The 6,000-nt window shown below is 36.7% G+C and overlaps 1 long non-coding RNA gene and 1 pseudogene across 1 annotated transcript; both read right to left on the bottom strand.

Moving 5' to 3' along the window:
- Window positions 1-3,152: 3,152 nt before the first annotated feature.
- Window positions 3,153-3,813, bottom strand: LOC110712068 (annotated as a pseudogene).
- Window positions 3,814-4,116: 303 nt separating this feature from the next.
- On the bottom strand, window positions 4,117-5,063 carry LOC110712027. The gene is made up of 3 exons (XR_002509491.1): window positions 5,025-5,063; window positions 4,772-4,887; window positions 4,117-4,204 (listed from the first exon to the last, which is right to left on the bottom strand). It is a non-coding gene; the product is annotated as an uncharacterized LOC110712027 (long non-coding RNA).
- Between the last annotated feature and the right edge of the window lie 937 nt (window positions 5,064-6,000).

Raw genomic sequence — 6,000 nt, 5'->3', positions numbered from 1 at the left:
CCATAGGTAGGGGGGGAGGGGGAATTAGAACCCCTTGGGTGTTAAATTCCATTACTAAAAAACTCAACCAAACAAAAAAGTTGTTGGAATAGATTCTAACTCCATTCCAATCCATTCCAAATGATCCAACCAACTGAATCCTTAGTGCTTATGCTCCCCAAGTTGGTTAAATGCAGAAGAGAAGCGACAATTTTGGGACGATTTAGACGAGGTGGTACAGGATGTCCACCATAAGAGTGTTCATGTTGGGGTGAGTCAAGATGGCTACAAGGGTGCTCATGGAGGCTTTGGGTATGGGTAGATGGACGTAAGTGGTGAAGGTATTATGGATTTTGCCCAATCATATGATTTAGTTTTAGCTAATACTTGGTTTAAGAAACGGGATTCAAACTTGATAATTTTCCGAAGCGGAGCAAATGCAACGCAAATAGACTTCCTGCTCACAAGGAGCACGGATAGACAAAGTTGCTTAAACTACAAGGTCATCCAGGAGAGAGTATGGTCACCCAACACCGGCTTCTGGTTATGACTATTCATTTGAAAGAAAAGGCGAAGAAAAAAGGAAGACAAGAGGAGCCAAGGATAAGATGGTGGACAATAAGGAGGATCCAGACATAACTTGGTTACGAATGAAGAACTGTTTCCTAAGAGTGGCCAAAGAGGTCTTAGGGGAATAAGGGGAAGAACTTCGATGTGAAAGCAGTAATTAAGCAAATAAGGGAATGCTATCAAGCCTTGGGAAAATGTAGGAGTGACAAAACCTTTGCAACGTATAAGGAGGCTAAGAGTAAGGCAAAGGCAGTTGTTCACCAAGCCAAAGTAAAGGCTTATCATGAGGTTTATGAAAAGCTTGACTCCGAGGAGGGAGAAAAGATCATTTATAATGGCAAAGAGAAGACAGAGGGCAAGGAAGGATATTGGCATGGTAAAATGTGTCAAAGATAAGAACTAAATTGTCCTAGTACAAGAGGAGGACATCAAAGGTGGAAGGGGTACTTCGATGAATTGTTTAATGGAAGTAATGGAGTTTTGGCAGGAGATACCTCCGTGAGTGATGAAGAAATCAACACGGAGTATGTGCAGAGGAATAGGAGAGTAGAGGTGGAGAATGCAATGAGGAAGATGAAGCCTAAGAAGGCGGTTGCCCTGATGGTATATCAATAGAGGTGTAAAGGTGTTTATGGTGTAACTAGACCAATTCAAGATGAGGTTCCATGGTGTATGTTGTTTGCAGATGATATCGTTTTGGTGGATGAAACTAAAGGTGGGGTTAACGCAAAGTTGGTGCAATGGAGGCAAAGGTTGGAATCTAGAGGATTTAAGCTAAGTCGGAGTAAGACTGAATATTTGGTATGACGCTTTCATGAGTGAATGTTTTAAGTATCTAGGCAGGAAAAATGGTGACATTGATCAAGAGGTGGCCCACAGGATTAAGTTGTGGTGGATTAAATTGAGAGCAGCCATTGGAATGTTATGTGACCGAAGCATCCCCTTACAGTTGAAGCAGAAATTCTACAGGACTGCCATAAAACCAGTGTTGCTTAGTATTGGGCTTCTAAGAATGAGCACATTAAAAAGATGGAGGTTACGGAAATGCGCATGTTAAGGTGGATGTTGTGGGAACACTCTAAGAGATAAAATCATAAATAAAGTTATTTGCAAGAAAGTAAGGGTAAGGGTGGCAGGCATTGCAGACACACTAAGGGAAAATCGTTTGCGTTGGTTTAGGCATGTAAGACGGTGACCCGAGGGTGCACCGGTTCGAAGAGTGGAAGAGTTGGAACATGGAGAGCTTAAACGATGGAGAGTGAGACCGAAAATGACTTGGTTGGAAGAAATTAGGAAGGATGTGAAGTATATGGATTTGAATGAGGATGAAGCATTAGATCATAAGGGATGCAGGAGGAAGATTTATGTCGATGACTACATGGAATAATTAAATTTGGTTCATGTAGCCGACCCTACTTATGGGTTTAAGGCTTTGATTGATTGATTGTTGTATTCAGGATTAGCAATTTTGCACTAGATATTGCCAACTTAGCCTGGACCAACTACGTATAAGAATCACAAAGTAACATAAGCACATTCAAATAGGAATAAAAGCTCAACTATGTCCTTAAAAAAAGAGATAAACCAACATTAAGAGAAGTTTCTTAAAAAATAAAACTTGCTATTATGCTTCCCTAAAATCTTCAAAATATAATTGTATCTTTAGTCAGTGATTAAAAATAACAGCTCTCAAATATGACAAAGAAAAAGAAAATGAAGAGAAAGAATAGAATTTTTTAATGGCTATTTGTACTTTATGTGGAAATGGATGAAGGGAATGTTTACATCTTTCTAATGAAGCATTTTAGTGAATATGCCTTATTTAACTTCCTTGTGGGCTAAGGAAGATGGGTTTTTAACAATTACTCAGTTGGAAATTCAAAAAACTGGGCTAGTTTATTATCTATTACTCCGTATTATTTTTCGAATACATCAAAACATGTTTAAAAGAAAAATTAAAATTTCTATCACATAAGGAAACCAGAGGCAAATATCTTATTGAGTTGAATAACCATCTTAAAAAGGAAAATTTAACACTTAGATCAACTTCTGAAAAAAGGCTAAAATAAGTGGATTTGATTTGCAGATTCCTGAATATGCCCAGAGATTTGATGGGTCACGTTCCGAAGGGTCCCCAATGAGAATAGGTAGTGGTACAAACACTTTAAATAAATAATTGTGTATAAAAATATCCATGAAGTAATGCAGTAACCATGGCCAAGAATAAACCACTAGTGGCTGACAGAAAGTGACACTCAGACAAGCAAAGACAGTTTCACCCATATCGTGTGTTGAGTCTATGAAAAAGTTCTTGCATCCCTAGATGGGAATTACTAAAGATACTCTCCATCTGCTCAAATATGCACCCAGAATGATCTTAGGAAAGGATATGGAGCATTGCTCACGCATCTTTACCCAGAGTAATAGATGTCGAGACATTTCAGACCCTAAGTTAACAAAGAGAAAACCTTTTTTGAAGAAATAGTGCGGATTGCAATCTATAGCTTATGTAATTACAAATGTGCTCAGACATGTCTACGTCAGGGGAAAAAAGACATAGGAAATTCCACATCGCCCTTACCTGCCTCCCTCCCCCCCACCACTCATAGGAAACTGGCTATATAAGGATCTCCAAAATCTAAGGAAGTTAATAAAACCTTGCGATGATCATCGTTGCTTAGGAAGGTCAAAGATGTAAAGCAAGTTGGCGTAAAAATTCCAAGGTTATTCGCTTGGGGCTGCAAAAGCATAAGAACAATAATTAGAATTTAATGTCTGCTTGACAAAAGTGAAACACAACAAGGTCACATTGCAGTTCAGGAAGGAATTAATTAGTAAAATTATTTAGCTTACAGATTTTGCACTCCAAATCTTACTAGTCTTCTCCAGGTCCCACATGTTAATTTCAATGCCTTTCCTAAAAAGACACATAACAACAGAAATTAAAGCATATCATTCAACACAAAATCAACATTATTTAAATGAAATGAAACAGTAAAAGATCTTAATTTTTAAATTTCTTAAGAAATATAGTTCTGAATACACAAGGCTTACCCTCCAAACATATATAGAGTACCCTTCATCAGCATGTACTTTGGAGCAGCAAATCTCACCAGAACAGCACACACTCCACGTTTCCGGAGTAGCAAAAGAGACAGAACTAGTGTGTGAATCAAAATCTTCAATTCTCCTCAAGCTTGCTTTCCCTTTAGTTGTACAAGAAAGCAAGGTGCACGACACAGTTACATATAAAACATATAGAGATTAATTTAATACCACCACAGTGACCCCATTGTATCCTTTACTAACTCAGGTCAAAATTTAAAAACCAAAAAGAAACTTTTATTTTCTGATGTCATACAAAGAGAGTTAAAATGACCTACCTTGATGATGACTCTACCATCCGCTTTTTAAATAAATGCAATCTAGCAATCGAGTCATCTAATGGAGAAGTGTCATCACCATCATCGCAGATTGAAAAACACAACTCTCCAGTAACCGGACTCAAAACTTCAATCTGAATAGTACAATACCGTGTATACAACGCAGCAAAAACTATGAGCTTAAAACAGGATACGCATGATACCATTTACATTGGTGTTGACATGGGAAGCAAGCATCTTACAGCACCATTTTTCCTGGCAACTGCTAGCAACTGCAGCAATCAATAACAATATTTAGAAGATTTTCAATTGAATAGATACAATGCAGTAGCATAATATGTACAAAATCAACAACTTTTCCTATGAAATTAAGGCATACGAGCATGTTAAACCAAACAAGAAAGTATATGACACGACACACCCCTGGAATACAGCTCCATCCTTCCATATTTAATCGTCAAACTGATGATGTAATTTGAACTCATACTCTTACAGCGAAGCCCTGTTCATGTTCACATTATTTCCACTTATATAAATTAAGTGAATAGAACACACTCTAAACCCACACAGGGATAGTTAAACTACATTCCCAAACATGCACTGTGAGGCTAAAACTCCATTTCATCAAGAAATATAGCTAATGAAACAAATATACAGTCCTCAAACGCATTAAGGAGACGTTGTCCGGCAATAACACAAAAAATTAGACTTAAGCAAACACAGTACATAAACCAAAACAACAAGCTCAACACAATACACTAACTTCACAAAAACACGCACACAAAAAAGTAAGATCATAAGCAAAAATATAAACATAGGAATAGAAAACTCATACATACAGGGTTGGATTTTCGGTCATTGATAGAAGCGGCGAGGATAGATTTAGAGGAATTAGGGTCACCCCACCTCTCTACAACATTAGGAACTCCATCTAGCTTACTCCGAGCTTCAATTACTGAACAACAATGGCGACAATTTTGTAAGGAAATTATTCAACAAAAATTAAAAAAATTAAAAAACAAAACAAAAACACCCATGAAATGAATAAATTGTATTGTAATATTAAGCATAAATTAAAAATAAAGTTAGTACCTTTAACAAGGCCAAGTACGTCGAAAGTTAGGGCTCTTAATGGTGCGCAACCTGGGCATTCTATTGTGGTTGTTCGCGGCATTTCTGTATATGGGCAGAGGACTGCAACACATTTAGCAACCAAATTTGACTTAATTAGCAAACCTTAAATTGTTCGAGTAATTATATACAATAGTTCAATCATCTGAACCCTAAATTTAGTATACTGAAAAATTAAATTAACGAAAGTGTGAAATTAAACAATTGAATATGAAATAGATATTCGATAATTAAAAGGAAGGTACCTTGTTTCAGAATCTACTTCAATGGAGGGGAGAAAGCTCAGAAGCCGCTTCAATGGAGCATTTCAGAGTATGCATCAATGGAGGAGAAAGAGAGGGAAGGCTGCAGCCAAGGGCGTATTTAGGGTGGGTTTAAGTGCGAATCCAATTTTATGAAAAAAAAAAAAAGTTTTTATTTTTTGGAAAAATTGCTCAGAATAATTCATACTTTGCCTCATTTGCTCAAAATAATCACAACTTTCGATTATTTTAAGAAAAATTGGCTTAAAATAATACCAACTATTAACGTGTGTGTAAAATAATACGAACTCAATTATTTGCTATTAGCGGCACCACCTTTATGAAGCGGAATAAAAAATAGGAGTAAATAAAAAAAATAACGTCCGAATCAGCATTCTCCAGAACCTTCTTGCGCCTTATAAGGCTATCCCCCACCACAATTTCCAGTTTTCCACAAACTTTCGCGTTTTAGAGAGAGATAATCTTCTTCATTCTCATCAAATCACACAACCTCACGAATTTCGATCTATCAGTTTTTCACGGTTAGTGCTATTTCATTTTTTATTTTAATTTTGATTTGATTGTTTCAATGTACAATTGTTGTGTTCTGGATTTTCCTGGTGAATTTTATTATTAAGCATTTGCAACTTGTTTAGGGTTTGTATTTTGTGATTTTTTAATGTTAATGACTTGTT

Source organism: Chenopodium quinoa, unplaced genomic scaffold (genome assembly GCF_001683475.1).
Source record: "Chenopodium quinoa cultivar QQ74 unplaced genomic scaffold, ASM168347v1, whole genome shotgun sequence".
In the NCBI taxonomy this organism is placed as follows: Eukaryota; Viridiplantae; Streptophyta; class Magnoliopsida; order Caryophyllales; family Amaranthaceae; genus Chenopodium; species Chenopodium quinoa.
The sequence above is the reverse complement of the archived record's forward strand: the minus strand, read 5'-3'. Positions and strand labels throughout refer to the sequence as shown.